Consider the following 18,423-nt stretch of genomic DNA (forward strand, 5'->3'; position numbering starts at 1 on the left):
CGAACTGCAGGCAGATGATCTAAAATCACATTTTGAGGAGAGGAGATATAGTCATCGGTGCATTAAAAAGGGTTACCTAAGGGCTAAGCATACCTGTAGGTCATCTTTGCTACATCGACCACCGAAACGTGTCATTGAAGAACCTAATCCCTGTTTCGTTTCAACGTACAATTCTGAATGGCAAAAAATGCAGGATATTTTGGCACGTCATTGGCCTGTCCTGAAGACTGACCCAATTCTCTTTCGGTCTCTGACTCCTGTACCTCTTGTGACGGCTAGATGTGCCAAAAATTTGAAAGATTTCCTTGTCCAGAGCCATTATGTTGCTAAAAAGTCAAATCTATTCAACTCAAGCGGTCCAATTTTGGGCTGCTTCCCGTGCGGGCACTGTCTTGCCTGTGCCAATGTCCTTTGCTGTCACTCCTTCACGAGTTCTGACTCCCGACAATGTTTCTCGAGTAAACATCGGAGCTCTTGTAGCACTGAAAACGTTATTTACTATGCTACATGTAGCTGTCCTAATATCTACATTGGATTAACATCAAGGGAGTTACGTATACGAGTGAGGGAGCACGCGAGGGACATTGGTGCAGCCAAGATGGTGGAGGATATCTCCCTACTAAAAACTTTATCCTGTCATTTTAAGAGACATCATGGATGTGATCCTAGGACTCTTAGAGTATGTGGGATTGATGTTGTCCACTGTTGAATACGGGGTGGTAATATTAAGAAAATGTTAGCTCAAAGGGAGACAAAGTGGATAATGGCTCTGGACACGGTTACCCCAAGAGGTTTGAATGAGGCATTGAGTTTTGCCTCATTTCTCTAGTGTAAGGCTTTTCATTTTATGGATAGATTCTCTGGCATTATACTGGTAATTGGTGTTTTTGACAGATACGTGCGCATATGAAAATGTGGCGCCCTGGACAAGCCAGGGGCCACAGAGCACAACATCCACACACCCCACACTCCCAGCAGGCACACCAAAGTCAAACACAAAACCCTTGTTGCCTTCCTCCAGGGGCTGATGTCCACACCAGGGGGTGGGCCAGGCAGTTGGTCCCGCCCACCGAGGAGTTCACAGTCCTGGAGGCGGGAAAACCAGACAGATTAGTTGTGGAGTTTGAAGTGGAAGGAGGAAAGTAGTAAGAGAGCAGCCTGAAGTTGGTCCGGGTGTGTGACCCGGACAGATCAGCAAGGTTGGCAGACGGTGGTGACCGTCTGCAGGAGTGACCGATTGGAGTCTACCGTAAGGACCGTGGACGGGCGGTGGCCCGGCGGTACCGGATCGGTACACAAAGAGAAGTCAGCACCATCTGGCAGGGGCTTACGGACCCCGGCAAGGCTAGAAGTCGCCGTGAATTTGCCGAATTCGTTAGTGAAGGGAACCTCCTGGGTTTCCCAACAGCCAAGTCCCGACAGAAGGCAACAGTCCAACCAAGTGAGGGAGACACCGCCACCACCAAGGCAACCGTTTCTCAGGGCCAGCGCCTGCGGGCAAAAGGGGCTCCTCCAGCCTACATCCAAGCCGGGGAGCGGGTTACCGGTGGGAACCCATTGGAACCTTCTACCGTATCTAGGTGCAGGGAAAGGCAGTCACCATCAACCTGCCGGGAGCAGAAACCACCGCAGCCGTCAGTAGGACCTGTCCATCCAGCCGTGTGTTTTACCGAGAACTGTGTCTTCATCATTGGCTGAGTGAGTACCACCGTGCCGTGCGGCACCGCGCTGCCCCAATGACCCTGCACCTCACCAGGCCCTGTAACCTGCCTGCCATCCATCCCTACCCCATCACCGGGCCCCGGGACAACCAACCCCCTACCCACGGAGGGGAGAAATAACAACTAAGCTGCTCCTTGTCACCGCTCCCGGGATCCCCGTCTAGAGCAGTGGTGGTGTCACCAATATCACCACAACCGTGGGTGGCGTCACGGACAATAACCAAAACCCCCACAATCAAAATCCCCTTTTCACTCAAGGGCGATGAACGCCGCTCGAGTCCCCGGGATCCGGCCCACCGCTCGAGCCACCACCGAGCAGCAGCTGCCGCAGCAGCAGCCAGACCCGAGCAGTGGGAGAGCGCAGCGTCCCCTCCTCCGCCCGCGACACAAATATATGTGCGTCCGTTATTTTGGCATTCACCTTTTACAGTTTATTTTTGTATCGGCTTTTGTGGTTTTACTTTTATTTGTCTATTTATCATTGTTTGTATTTCTTTTCAGATGTTCATTCTATGTTGCATACTAATCCCTTTTGATCTGAATTACGTATGGATTGGACCTGATAAATCATCAATCAATTTCCCTTTAATATGGACCTGATCCTGGATCATTACTTTTATCACAGATATCCATGGCCTTTATTTGCCGGTAGTTTATGTCTGTTTTCCGCAATGATTTTTTGGATTTTATCTTTATGATATGTGATTTTATGATATGATTAATGTGAGATGTTCAGCATGATCATTGTTTGTAGATCTTAATCATATGGACGTATGTCTATTTATTTTTGTTTATATTCTATCCCGTTGTTGTATTTACCTTTATGGCTCTTTCATGATGTTCCCCGTCCTCTGGCCGCACTTTGGGGTCTTGATGGTGTCTGCACGTGCGCGGTAGCCTGGACAACCTGTCCTGGCTCTTGCGCATGCACTTTGACACTTTGACTGCCGGGGTTACGTCACGGAGGACGTGTGACGTGCCCGCACATGCGCCGATTGCATCCTAGACACCTGAATTCTATCTGCAGCAGTTAATGACTGCCGGATAGGTACTTATAGGTTGCACCACAGGATGTGTGCGCAATACCCTCTACGTTCCCCCATGATGAAGCGGCTAGCAATGTTCTAAACGCCGCAAAATGTACGTCGGGCTTCCTCTTACCACCGGACCCTGGTAATGTTTTTTGCACTATGCGGGCTATTTAACACTCATGCCTAATCAATTTTGTTTGTCTCACGGGCATGTCTTCCAGATCCCTTATAATAGTAACATGGATGTAATATGGCTTTTCTTTGATACTGAGCACTGTCTCCTTTGCCAAACAATACTATTTTGTAATATCTGATGATTTTGCCTGGCGCAAACTATACAATCTTGTATTAAGGCTTTATATGTGAGTGTCCCCTACTAATTTTTGACATTACCATGGTCTGTACCCGATACATTTTCAGTTTGTCTGTCCTCTCCTTCCTTTAATAGCATCTAATGTTATAACTGTGTTTTCAAATTTTTCACTTTGCCCTTTAGATTTCTTCTAAATAAATATTAAATATAGTTCAGCTACTTGCTCAGGTCTTTTTCTTTTTCAATCTAATTTTGAGCTGCTGCTGGCCAGTGTGGGTCCTCCCATATTGGCTGTTTTTGTGTTTTTCCGATGAAATTTAAGTTTCTTATATACAGTATGTAGTAGACAACTACTGTTTGGGTGCATGGCAAGGCTTGGAAAGGAAGGAGCATCCTTTGACTTTTGGAATGCAAACTTGGCTGGAATAGATAGTGGACACCATGTTGCGTTTGTAGAGCCCCTGATGTGCTTAAACTGTGGAAACCACCTCACAAGTGAACCCATTTTGTAAACTAGAAACCTCAAGAATTTATATAGAGGTGTCCTGAGCACATTAAACTCCCAGGTGCTTCACAGAATTAAATAACATTGAGATGTGAAAATGAATAGATGAAAATGTTTCCACAAAAATGTTGCTTTAGACCCACATTTTTCATTTTCACAAAGATAACATAAAATGGACAGTATAATTTGTTGTGCAATTTATTTTGAGTAAGCCAATACCTCAAATGTGGTTGAAAACTACTTTGACACACAGTGAAAAGCTTAGAAAGAAAGGAGCATGACATTGGAGTGCAGATTTTGCTGGAATGATATGAGGGTGCCATGTCACATAGGCAGAGCCCCTGAGATACCTGAACAGCGAAATCCATCTATACATGACAACATATTAAAAACTAAACCTCTCATTCAATTCATCTAGGGGTTTAGTGATCATATTCACATGACATATGTATCACATAATTTTATCTCATTGGGTGGTGGAAAACAAGTAAGTACATTTTTAACACAAAACAATTTGTTTTTGCCCCATATTTTACATTTTAACATGGAGAAGTGAGTAACAATTGTACCACAATTTATCACAGAAATTCTGCTGAATATGGCAATACCCCATATGTGGCTGTACAGTACTGCTTAGCCACACGGCGAGACTCAGAAGGGAGGGAGCACTATTGGAATCTTGGAACACAGATTTTCTTAGACTAGTTTCCGAACTCCATATTTAGAGCCCCTAAGTGCTAAAAGAGCAGAATCCCACGTCAAACTATCCATTTTGGAGATTTCACCCCATTGAGAATATATCTATAGATGCAGTGGCGATTTTGACTTCATAGGTGTTTTTCAGAAACAAGCCAGCAATGGATGTTGCCAAGTAAAAACTGCAAATCTGCCGTTGTAGTGCTTGTATAGTGTTCCCAACTTGTGTTTCTGGAGACATGGACTCAATAAATTAAGCAATCTTCCTCACAGTAATACCACATTGTGGTGCTTAAAAGGGAGAGTGTTGTAAATACATTTTCCAGTTTGGGGCTCCCTCTTGTGGTCAGTGCTGACGGTGCAGTTGATGTGTGGAATGAAAGCCACACACCTGTGGAGGACTGGCAATCAGGGTCAGACTGGGCTATTTAACTGAGTAGTTTTCTCTTGTTACTTGCCGGTGCTCAATGGTCTCCTGTGTGTTAAGAACATTCCATAACCAGCTCTGCTCACTACCAGAACTCCTCTCAGATAAGTGTTCTATGTACCTCTGCTGTTTGTTTTCCACTTTTTTGTTGTTTTTTCTGCTTTGATACTAATGCTTAATTCCTATTTTGTCTTTGTGGAGTTCTTGGTGGAATGGGATCATTCCCTGCTGGGAGTGTCTGTATACTTAGCTCCATAATTCTGCAAGGTATTGTGTTTGTCATGCTTGGTATTAATTCAGTCCCTCATCTGTATTAGTGTTTTTGGATCCCAGTTACATCAGAGTGCTGATACAGTGGGTGAGAAGTTGTGTGACCTCAGGATTTTTCCATATCAGAAGTGCTGATATATGTTAGGGTTTTTTACGGCTGCAGACAGTTGCTCCTTCCTATTCTTCCTATAAAGATTGTTTGGGCCTCACCTTTGCTGAATCTGCCTTTTCTAGCTTTGTATTGTGTTTTTCTATCTCACCGTAGCCATTACATGTGGGGGGTTATCTATCTTTGGGGACTGCTCCGAGGCAGATTAGCTTTTTTATATCTCTATCTGTGAGAATATTTAGTTCTCCGGCTGTGTCGAGACGACTAGGTCATCGTAGGCTTGTCCCACAGCTACTTCTAGTTGTGTGTCAGGATTAGGTCTGCAATGCGTTAAGATTCCAGCCACTATGTTACCATTTGGGATTCCGCATTTTTTGATCCTCTCTGTCCCTGACTCAAACCAGGAGAGGGCATTTAGATTTGGGACCTCATAATTTGCTGAATTTCTTGTGGGGGCAAGGAACCAATTTGCTTTTCCAGAGTTTTTAATGTTACCAGTAGCATAGAAGCTCCCTATATTTCCATTAAACTATGAAATACCTGAGTGGGGACATGCTTTTTGTGGAATGATTTGAAGCTTTTATTGTGATCATTTTACATAAAATTTTGGATCACATTTATCCTGCTCTCTATGCTGAACACTTACATAGGGGGTTTCCATCTAAATCTACAAATGACATGATTCAGATGAAACCCCAGAGGGATCCATTGACTATAATAAGGCAGCAGAGTTACTCTGGACTCTGTTCAGTAGTATCTTTCTCAGACGTGCACAAAACTTGTTGGCTGCACTTCTATGCATGTTTAAAAATATAGACACCAACTCCATCTGCCTCATTATAGGGAATGTTCCATCTAAAATTCCATCTGAACCATGTATTTCAGAGAGTTGCACAAAAACTGCTCAGTATTGAGCCCACTATAAATGTTAGTTGAATCTTTCTGCGATCTTTGGGTGGCAAAATGAATAAATCAGTTCAAGAATTAATGTTAAATCGTTCCTCATGAGGTATAAGTGGTTAGACCGCTTTATTCTTAAGGTCAGTACAATTACAGTGATACTAAATTTATATATATATTTTTTTTATGTTTGCCTGTTACAGTGTCACACACTAAAAAGGAAAAGTTTTTGCATCACCATATATTTACATAGTTACATAGTTAAAGTTACATGGGTTGAAAAAAAGACCTAGGTCCATCTATTTCAACCTTCCTCCACTAATTCTACATTTTGTCCCTAACTTACTTATAACCAACAATGTTGTGTGTACTGAGGAAATCATCCAGCCCTTTTTTAAAAGCTAATATAATATCTGCCATTACTACCTCTTGTTGTAGGGCAATCCACAGTCTGACTGCTCTAACTGTAAATAACCTTTTCCTATATAGCTGGCGGAATCGCTTTTCTTCCACCCGCAGTGTATGCCCCTTGGTCCTTAGTATTGTCTTTAGAAGAAATAAGTCATGTGCCAGTCCTTTATATTGACCACACATGTATTTATACATATAAATGAGATCTCCTCTGAGACGTCTTTTTTCTAAGCTAAACATATCTAACTTTTTCAACCTCTTATCACATGGGAGGTCTTCCATTCCTTGTAGTAGTCTAGTAAGCTGCCTTTGAACTGACTCTAACTTCTAAATGTTCTTCTTAAAATGTGGAGCCCAAAACTGGATCCCATATTCCAGATGTGACCTTACAAGTGATTTATAGAGGGGTAACAATACATTGGGATCACAGGATCTAATCTCACTATTTATACACCCTAAAATCTTGTTTGCTTTTGCAGCTGCTGCCTGACATTGAGTGCTACAGCTCACCATATTTGTAATCAGAATACCCAAGTCCCTCTCCTGTTCTGTAGTCCCGAGTTTACTTCCATTTAATGTATATGCAGCTATAAGATTACTCCATCCTAGGGGCATTACTTTACATTTATCAACATTAAATCTCATTTGCCAAATGTTTGCCCATTCAGACATCTTATCCAGATCGTTTTGCAATATTGTACTATCAAGGTTAGTTTTTAATATCCTATATAGTTTGGTGTCGTCAGCAAAAACTGACACTTTACTTAAATTCCATCTACAAGGTCATTACTTAATAAATTAAAAAGAATCGGTCCAAGCATAGATCCCTGCGGCACCCAGCTGCTGACTATAGCCCATTTAGAGAACATACCATTTATGACTACTCTTTGTTTCCTATCTTTTAGCCAATCCCTTACCCAGTTGCATATAGTTTCTCCTAGTCCTTGCTTCTAGAGCTTCAGTATAAGGCTATTATGTGGTACAGTATCAAATGCCTTTGTAAAATCCAGATAAATCACATTATCTGCATTACCAATATCCAGATTTGCAATTACCTCCTCATAGAAACCCAACATGTTGGTTAGACACAACTTATCTTTTGTGAGTCCATGTTGGTTATCAGTTATTATATTATTCTCTGCAATATATTTTTGCATGTCATCTCTTAAAATGCCCTCAAAAATTTTGCACACCACTGATATCAGGCTTACTAGGTGCCTGGATCCACCTTCTTACCTTTCTTAAATATCAGTAACAAGTCAGCCATCCTCCAATCCCGAGGCACCAACCCTGTTACAAGGGAGTCTAAGAAGATGTGATACAGTGGTCTGTCAATTACTGATCTCAATTCCCTCAATATCCATGGAAGAATGCCATCTGGCCCGGGGGCTTTGTCAATGTTTAATTTACTTCTTCGTGTGTTAAATTAGTTATAGCAAGTGGCGAACATTAATTTTTGCCTTGTTGAATGATCCCTAGAAAAGTCAATTTCTTGGTCAACATGGATGAAAAGTGACTGTGAATATCTCAGCCTTTTCATTGTCCTCTAAAATTATCATGTTATCTTTTAATGGCCGATACCATCCTTTGTTTTGTTTTTGGCAATTATGTATTTATAAAAATATTGGGATTTATTTTAATGGTGATTTATGTTTCAGTAGCTAATTTTGCTGGACTGATTTCTTCTTAACATTTCCAATTGAGATCCTTATACTTCTGAAATTCTAGTTCTGTATTCTCCGCCTTCAAGATTTTGAATGTGCTTTGTTTTTTTCTTATACTTTGCACTGTCTCTTATTTATCTATAGTGCTTTTTTTATTTCTAAACATTTTATTACCAAAGGGTATACATTTTACATATGATTCTAACAGTATATCTTTAAACTTTTACTATTTATATTCAATATCCCCAGTTACCGTGACATTGTCCCATTCTACACGATTAAGCTATTCCATTTAATTTGCTGTAATTACAATCGGTGATTGTGGGTGTGAGTGTGTGTGCACGATCTGATGCATGTGAGTGTGTTGGCCAGAAGCAAGGGAGGATAGCTTGCAGCATAGCTGCTGAGAGGGCCCTCCGGAGATCACGCAGACACCCGGGGTCTGGTAAGTATGAGTCTCCTGGAAGGGGGTCTGCTTTTATGGGGGGTAAACTTACCCACAATCGTTTTTCCCCAAGAATAAGGCCTACACCAAAAATAAGCCCTAGCGCATTTTTGGGGGCAAAAAAGGTATAAAACAGTGTCTCATTTTTGGAAAAACATGGTACTTCACCCCAACCAGAGCTGCTGCAACCTCCCAACCTACTCTCTCTTTCCCCATTACCCTGTAGACTGTAAACCTGCAAGGGCAGGGCCCTCTCTCATCCATACCAGTCTGCCATTGTTAGTTTGTTCACTGTAGTCTATACTCATTTTGTATGTAACCTGTTATGAACTGGTAACCGTGGACGATCACAAAAAATCCCATTAATCAGGAAAAAACAAAAACTACAAGAGTAATTGGAAACTAAGCTGACCACAATCCCCTATCTATCGGACAACACTAGAAGTAGCAGTGAGATGTTCCTACCACACCTAGACACCTCGTCACTGCCGGAAAAACTTGCTACACCTCAAAGATAAAAATGAGGAATCCTAACTTGCCTCAGAGCAGTCCGCAAAGGAATAGCAAGCCCCCAACATGTAACGAAGGTGATGTAAGAAAACACAATACACAGATAGAAAATATAGATTAGCAAAGGGGAGGCCCGAGTAAGGGGTGCTTCACACACAGCGAGATCGCTGCCGAGATCGCTGCTGAGTCACGCTTTTTGTGACGCAGCAGTGACCTCATTAGCGATCTCGCTGTGTGTGACACTGAGCAGCGATCTGGCCCCTGCTGCGAGATCGCTGCTCGTTACACACAGCCCTGGTTCGTTTTCTTCAAAGGCGCTCTCCCGCTGTGACACACAGATCGCTGTGTGTGACAGCGAGAGAGCGACAAATGAAGCAAGCAGGGAGCAGGAGCCGGCGTCTGACAGCTGAGGTAAGCTTGTAACCAAGATAAACATCGGGTAACCAAGGTGGTTACCCGATATTTACCTTAGTTACCAGCCTCTGCAGCTCTCACGCTGCCTGTGCTGCCGGCTCCGGCTCTCTGCACATGTAGCTGCTGTACACATCGGGTTAATTAACCCGATGTGTACTGTAGCCAGCAGAGCAAGGAGCCAGCGCTCAGTGTGCGCGGCTCCCTGCTCTCTGCACATGTAGCTGCATTACACATCGGGTTAATTAACCCGATGTGTACTGTAGCTAGGAGAGCAAGGAGCCAGCGCTCAGTGTGCGCGGCTCCCTGCTCCCTGCACACACAGCTAAGCGGTGTGCGCTGGTAACTAATGTAAACATCGGGTAACCATACCCGATGTTTACCTTAGTTACCAGTCTCCGCAGCTTCCAGACGGCGGCTCCGTGCAAGCGCAGCGTCGCTTGCACGTCGCTGCTGGCTGGGGGCTGTTCACTGGTCGCTGGTGAGATCTGCCTGTTTGACAGCTCACCAGCGACCATGTAGCGATGCAGCAGCGATCCTGACCAGGTCAGATCGCTGGTCGGATCGCTGCTGCATCGCTAAGTGTGAAGGTACCCTTACTAGATACAACAGGACAGGAAACATAACTGATTGCGGCCAGCAAAAAACCCTGCAAAAAATACCAAACTCCTGATAGAAAAAAAACCTTCGACCACACGGTCTTTCCTTGACTATGTCAGGTACTCTTGTGCCAGACACTTTAAACAGAACTGCAGATATAATGGGAAGAAACAAAATCACAGAACAAATAATATTAAAAACTGCAAAAAATTAAAATCAGAACAGGGAGAAACTCCCTTTCTTGCTGAAGGAACTGCCCTCTCAAAAATAGCAGAGAGACAGATCCTCACATACAAGAAAACAAACAAAATGGAAAAAAAACACAAACACCCGTAGGTGCAAAACCAGCAATTAGGAAAAGAAAACCTGCAGACTTATATGGAGTGAATTCTGGCTCAGGGTAAATATAAGAAAATGAAGGACAAACTCCAAGCCATCTTCAGAGGCAGAAGCAAACATTTATCACTGGCAGCAGCTAAGCAGAAACTGCTCTCCTATATACACCAGGCTGGTCAGCAATAGGACTTCCTGGATTCCCAATTAATACCAGCATCTGTTTGAGTCACTGATTCAGACTCAGATTCATTACCATTCCTGGCCACCAGAGGGTGCTCCACACCAGCACTCATTCAGATGACATTCACAACAGTAACCCTTTTTGCATGTAAAGCACCATGAAATCAAAAGTGCTGTAAAAATAAATAATATGAATCCCCTTATTGTATTTCTACTGTTCATTTTGCATTGGTAGTCCTATTACTAGAATAATACTAATGACTGAGAATAGGAGAAAAAGTAGCATAGAAAAGGCTGTGCACTCCCAAAAAATATTTGCAAAACATAGTTTTACTGACAAAAAAAGTGCAAAAACACATGCATATAAAAACAATTACAAATCGACAGAAACAAGCAGTACTAGGATAGGGGATGGATATAATAATCCTGAATAAGTCCCCAAAAGACCATGTACTGTATTTTTTCGGATGAGATGCACTTTTCCTCCTAATAATTTGGCAGGAAAATGAGGGATGTGTCTTAAAATCTGAATAAAGCTTACCGGGAGGTGGAGAATTGGCACGTGGGCTGTGTCGGCAGCTGTTTTTGCAGCTGGCTGCCTCCCTGTGTGGGAGGGCGGCCACCTCTATTTGCATGTGGCCGACTGGCTGCCTCTCTGTGCGTATGGCCAGCTAGCTGCCTCTCTGCGTGGGTGGCCCTCTGGCTGCCTCTGTGTGGGTGGCTGGCTGGCTGCCGCTCTGTGCGGGCAGCCAACTGGGTGCCTTTCTATGCGGGCAGCCGGCTAGGTGCCTCATTGTGCGGGCAACCGGTTGGCTGTGCTGACGGTCAGCTGGCTGGATGTCTGTGTGGGTAGCTGGGTGGCTGCGATGGCTATGTGGAGCAGAGTGGTGCGGCAGGTGTCCCAGATGCTCTGATAGCACTAGGATAGGGGATGGATATAATAATCCTGAATAAGTCCCCAAAAGAGTATGTACTGTATTTTTTGTATTATAAGACGCACTTTTCCTCCCAAAAATGTGGGAGGAAAATAAGGGGTGTGTCTTAAAATCTGAATATAGCTTACTGGGAGGTGGAGAATTGGCACGAGGGCAGTGCAGGTAGCTGTCTGGCCAGCTTTCTACCTCTCTGTGCAGGTGACCGGCTGCCTCTCTGTGCGGGCGGCTAACTGGCTGCCTCTCTATGCGGGTGGCCGGCTGGCTGTGCTGGTGGCCGGCTGGCTGGATGTCTGTACGGGTAACTGGCTGGCTGCGGTGGCTGTGTGGAGCAGGGTGGTGCGGCGGGTGTCCCAGATGCTCTGGCTTCAAATGATGGTGCCCGGATGGAGCTCTCGGCTCAAGATCTTGACATTGAGCTGACAGCTCAATCTGCACACGCACCGCTCCGGGCGCCATTTCTTTGAAGCCCGCATTACCGACAGAGCATCTGCTATACTCGCCACACCGGCCTTCTCCACACAGCTAGCACAGCTTCCGCTGTGATCACAGACCGCTGCCAACACAGCCCCCACCAGCACCGCCCCTGCCCCTGCCTCCTGTAACTCCGCTCCAACCCCCTCCAGTAAGACAACACCGGAGTGGAGGATAAGATGGTCCCCCTTTTTTTAAACCTTTTTTATCTCTAAATTTGGGGTTCGTCTTATAATCTGGTGTGTCTTATAAAATGAAAAATATGGTATATGATGCCCAGATACACAACAGTTAAACATTATACATACAGTAGATATCTCAAAGCATGTGCAGTAGTACATAAATTGCTATCCAAAATATATATAATAAAATACATGCAAGTGTTAATATGCAATCATGACAAAACAATACACAAAGATGAATAGACAGCAAAAGTCTATAACAGTATAGCAAATAGACTGTGGGACAAGGCATATAAGTAATTATAACGGGCTCACAGCTGTACTATATGCGCTGTGAAAAAACAAACATTGAATAGATAGCAAATACCTGAGCACCATGATGATACTGTATATTATAGTATATATACTGTATAGTATAATCATGGTGCGCTGATATTTGTGATCTACTCAATGTTTGTTTTTTCACAGTGCATATAGTACAGCTGGGAGCATCAATTACGGTTAACACTATCACTAATAGCAATCATAATAATATTGTACTACTACAACTGCTACTATTGTTTACTGTAGGTCAACTCTATTATTCTTGAGTGCTTAGTTGTAGAATTATAATTAGGAGTACTGTTATACCAAATGTAGTACATACGATGCACTATTATGCGATTTCTGATATATTTTGATAAAGTATAAAAAAAATCCACTGTTTTTCAGTAAAAAAAACCTTAAGGTTGGCAACATACATATATAGAGATATATAAAAAAACATAAAATTGCATGAATTTTACAGTCAGTTCTTTTTGTATATAGGTACTGACTTGCTAAAAATATATCAAGGTGACATTCACACTAATGTAATGTGTCATTGGTTTTTATAATCCTATCACATCTATCAACCACTAACATTAAATTGAATGGAACATAAAATATTAAAGTAACTCATCAGTTTATTTGATTATTACTTAAGTCTCTTATACATGTTTGAGTCCTTTAATGGATTTGTCATGATCCAATCACAAATTAATATTTTTTATATGATAACTCTCAAATACATCAACTTATATAATAGGAAGCAAAAATGGAAACATTTCCAAGACTTTAAATTGTCTTAAAGTAAAAACCCAATGTGAATGAATATACTGGCATGACATTCTGTATGGAACATGCTATACTTTACCCTCTCTTAATAAAACACAGAGACACATATCATCCATGACATCTCAGCACCTGAGGAAAATCAGTCTTACATAAACCTGTCAAATATATTTTTCTTTATAATATGATCCATGCATAAAGTGTGAAAAGTCATTTCCCTTAGCATGCTGTACCCCGGAGCTGACGTGCAAACTTTGGCCTGGGGGGTAAGCACACAGCAGAGGCCGAAGAGCACAGGCCCATCATTATTGTATTTATCTCCGGCTGTTTTATTTAGGAAATAAAGGTTACAAGGCTTTAAAATTATAAAGCTGGCGTAATGATGATAGTTGTGGTCAAATGACAACTAAATTCTCCTCAAGTTCTAACATTGTGTTATAGGGTGCCAGGGGCATAATTGTGGTTGGGCTGGTATTTGTATGCAGCCCTCTGGTCTGTTACAGACAGCTTGTGGAGCCAGTGAACGTGTGGGGTGCGTCCTCTTACTTGCTGGTTGCTTTGCTTCTGTCCCTTTTCTTCTCTGAGGGTACGCCCCAAGAATTCAGACAACACCACGTGGCTTTTCTTCAAACAGAACTTTTACTTATATCAACACTTTCTTCACAGGTTACAGATAATACACTTCCTCCTTTAAGCTTAACTTCCACCTGCAGTGCTCTTCTTCACCTGACACAGATGTATTCTTCTACTTCACAGACTGGCGAAGCCCTAACTAATCCTTCCCGTTTTACCAGGGTCCCAGCTCTGTGCTTGCTGTACTTAGGGTCCCGCATAACCCACATCCAGCAGAGTTGGCCTTCCTTGATGTACTCCTGTCTAGGGATGAAAGAGGATCCTGGGAACATGATGCGCATTATAGGAACATTCAATGGCCGTAATCGAGAAGTGTATGCCACTTTGAGGAGATATTGGGGATCCTAAGAGCGGATGCTAATTTGCAGGACTTCATTGGTCCCCATCCATTGATAACAATCAGGAAAGGAAGATCTTTTGAGGATCGACTGGTGCAAAGTTTTTGCCATGTACCGGTACCTGCAGGCACATGGCTGGATAGAAAAATCACAGGTACCATGCAGGCATTGTAAATTCTGTATATGGATTGCCCCAGGGAGCTATATCACTAGTGTTGCCACAAGACAGAGGTTCGAGACACGTGATTTTGCCAATTGTAGTACTGAGTGGGTGATCTGTTTGGCCACATGTACTTTCCCCCTGGACTACATTGAAAAAAAGAAAAGAGAGCTGTGGAAACATGTGGGAGAACATTTGGGTGATGTAAGAAATATAAGGGACACATCAGTATCCAGACACATAAGATTTGTCCACATGGGTGACGTCAGTAGTAATAATTTTAAGGTTATTGAGGATGTGACCCCATCTCCAAGGAAGGGTGACTGGAATAAGTTACATCTTCAGAAAGAAAGCAAATGGATTTATCGTTTTGAATCTGTACAACCTAAGAGTTTAACCCCTTAATAACTGTCGATATGAGTTTTAACAGCGGCAGTTAATGGTACTTACTCCTCAGCGCCGCTTTTCAATGGCGCTCAGTAAATAAGCTATAGCGCCCCCTCCAACGTCAGAAAATCTCTGGGGTTTTATCCAGCTGGGGTAACTGAGGCCCTGAAGATCATGATCCAGGTCAGTTTTTCTGGTCCCCGGTCACGTGATCAACGTTATATACCGTATAACAGCAATCATATGAAAGTCAATGCAGAGCCAGTGAAAAAATGATTTCTCTCCCACCGGGCATAATTAAGCATGTCAGTTCAGAGATAAATGTCCTCCCCCACTCCCCTCCGGTTCCCCGGGGTGGCCAAAGTCCCCCCCCGTCCTGCTCCTCTTCCTGATCATCTAAAATGGCTTGAGTTCTGTGCTCGTCAAACGCATCCTCCTCCTCTAATTTCTGTCTCATCTGACATGTCCCCCCCTGGTACATCCTACAGCACCGGGACCCTCGCAATCCCGCCTTCTACTTGTCTTCAGAAAAAAATAGTCGAGGCATGCGCAGAGAGGCTGAGGTTACTGCAGTTCACACTGTCCTCAGTGTGACCCGGAGAGTGTGGTGGCAATACTTTCACTGTGATCACTGCAGCAACACTCCTCACATGGAGTACCTGCATTTTCAGGACATGGTGGATACATTCGCTAAGCGTAATCCCCTATCATGGAACACAGAGACGTCGTGGGACCTCCAAAATGGATTACAGTGGACTGGATTTTTTAAAACATAAATTGGTGAAAGACGGAATGTATTGAGGTGTGTTTTTTCAAATAAAAAAATCTTTGTCGTCTTTATTTTTTTATTATTGACTGGGTTAGTAATATCGGGTATCTGATAGATGTCTCGACATTACTAGCCCCCGGGCTTGATACCAGCTGACCTTACACAGCTGATATCAACCCCTTATATTACCCCGTTTGCTACTACACCAGGGCAACGGGATGAGCTGAGGCAAAGCGCCAGAATTGGCTCATCTAATGGATACACCACTTCTGGGGTGGCAGTGGCCTGCTATTTTTAGGCTAGGAAGGACCAAATAACCATGGCCTTTCCCACCCTGAGAATACCATACCCCAGCTGTCTGCTTCACCTAGGCTGGTAATTTAATTTTTGGGGGACGCCACGTTTATTTTTTTTTTTTTTTAATATTTATAAATAATTTTAAAAACAGCATGGGGTAACCTCTGTTTTGGATTACCAGCCAAGGTAAAGCTGCTAGCTATGGTCTGCAGGCTGCAGCTGCCTACTTTACCTTAGGTGGCTATCAAAAAATATTTTGTTTTGCTAAATACAAGGCTAAACATCCTTTAGTGCCAAATTAAAGGCTATAAAGGGGGGGGTAGGACATTATATATGTGTGTTTGTTGCATCCAAAACACTGTGTTGTACAATACAAGCACAGTAGATGAATTTTTAGAAAACCCATGTCCACTTTGCTTCTTTTCTCTGTAGCATAAAATGACCAGCAGTATGGCTTCCGCAGCTTCAGCATGTCAATTTATGCTGTGGAGACAAGAGTGTTCTCTGCAGGGATAATAGAGCTAAAGTTTGCAGTGGTCCGAACCTGGCTCATGGGCGGCTAAATTATCCCATGGACAACACTGGTATCTCCGCAGGATGGTTGACACTGCGTCCTGGATGCAGTGTCACTGGATCATGTGTACATAGCCTACAGCAACATTTTTGTGATGTGCCTGTGGGTTCAAAATTCTCACCATACTCCTGAATAAAACCTTTAAGGGGTCTAGTTTCCAAAATGGGGTCACTTGTGGGGATTTTCTGCTGTATAGGTAGGTACCTTAGGGGCCTTGCAAATGTGACATGGTGCCTACAATTATTTAATCTTTCCAAAATTTAAATTGTGCTCCTTCCATTCCGAACCCTCCCGTTTGTCCGAACAGAGGTTTTTGACCCCATGTGGGGTATCCCTGTGCTCATACGAAATTGGATAACAAACTGTGAGATCCACTTTTTGGAGTTGCCTCTTGAAAAACTGAGAAATTTGGTGCTAAATTAATATTTTTGTGAAAAAAATGAAAATTTTCAATATGATGACCTAAAGGCCCCATCACACGCTATGATATACAGTATCTAACGATATGTCGTCGGGGTCACGGAATTTGTGACGCACATCCGGCATCATTAGAGATGTCATATCGTGTGACAGCTCCGAACGACTGTTAACGAGCAAAAATACTCCCCTTATTGTTGCTCGTTGACACGTCGTTCATTTTCATAATGTCGTTCCTCCTTCTTGTGTGCCGGTTGTTTGTTGTTCCCGAGGCAGCACACATCGCTATGTGTGACACCTCGGGAACGACGAACACAGCTTACCTGCGTCCCGCCGGCAATGAGGAAGAAAGGAGGTGGGCGGGATGTTCCGGCTGCTCATCTCCGCCCCTCCGCTTCTATTGGGCGGCCACTGTGTGATGTTGCTGTGACACCGAATGTCCCTCCTCCTTCGAGAAGGGGATGTTTGCCGCCCACAGCGACGTCGTTAGGGAGGTAAGTACGTGTGACGGGGTTAACAACATTGTGCGCCACGAGCAATAAATTGCCCGTGACGCACAACCGACGGGGGCGAGTGCGATCGCTCATGCGATTGCACGATATATCGGAGCGTGTGACAGGGCCTTAAGGTTATCAAATTCTGTGAAGTACCTCTGGGTTCAAAATGCTCACTATTCTCCAGAATAAAATCCTTGAGGGGTCTAGTTTCCAGAATAGTGTCACATGTGAGGGAGCTCTAATGTTTAGGCACCTCAGGGGCTCTCCAAATACAACATGGCATTCGCGTATGATTCCAGCCAATTTTGATGTAAAATCACTTCCCTTCCAAGCCCTGGCGTGCACGCAAACAGTTGATTTCCACCACATATGAGGTATCAGCATACTCAAGAGAAATTGCACAATAAATTTTATGGTATATTTTATCCTGTTACCCATGTTAAAGAGATATCTGTTGAAGTAACAATTTTGTAGTGAAAATGTATTTTTTTTATTTTCATGGCTCAGCGTAATAAACTTCTGTGAAGCCCACGGGGTTTCAAAGTGCTCACCAAACATCTAAATTCCTTTATGGGTCTAGTCTATAAAATTGGGTGTCTTGTGGGGAAGCTCCACTGTTTAGACATCTTAGGGGTCTCTAAATGTGATATGGTGTCCGCTAATAATTCCAGCTAATTTTGCTTTCAAAAATTCAAATGGCGCTCCTTCCCTTCCGAACCCTGCCGTGCACCCAAACAGTTGATTTCCATCACATATGAGGTATCAGTATACTCAGGAGAAATTGCACAAAAAAGTTTATGGAGCATTTTCTCCTATTACCCTAGTTAAGAAAGCTATCTCTTGAAGTAACAATTTTGTTGTAAAAATGTATTTTTTTTATTTTCACGGCTCAACGTTATAAAATTCTGTGAAGCACCAGGGGCTCAAAATGTTCACCAAACATCTAGATAAATTCCTTGAGGGGTCTAGTTTCCAAAATGGGGTCACTTGTGGGGGCTTGTGCTGTTTAGGTACCTTAGGGACCATACAAATGCAACATGGTACCTGCAATTTTTTTCAGCCAAATTTGCTTTCCAAAATTCAAATATTACTCCTTCCATTCCGAGCCCTCACATTTGTCCAAACAGAACGTTTTGACTAAA

Source organism: Anomaloglossus baeobatrachus, chromosome 2, assembly GCF_048569485.1.
Source record: "Anomaloglossus baeobatrachus isolate aAnoBae1 chromosome 2, aAnoBae1.hap1, whole genome shotgun sequence".
In the NCBI taxonomy this organism is placed as follows: domain Eukaryota; kingdom Metazoa; phylum Chordata; class Amphibia; order Anura; family Aromobatidae; genus Anomaloglossus; species Anomaloglossus baeobatrachus.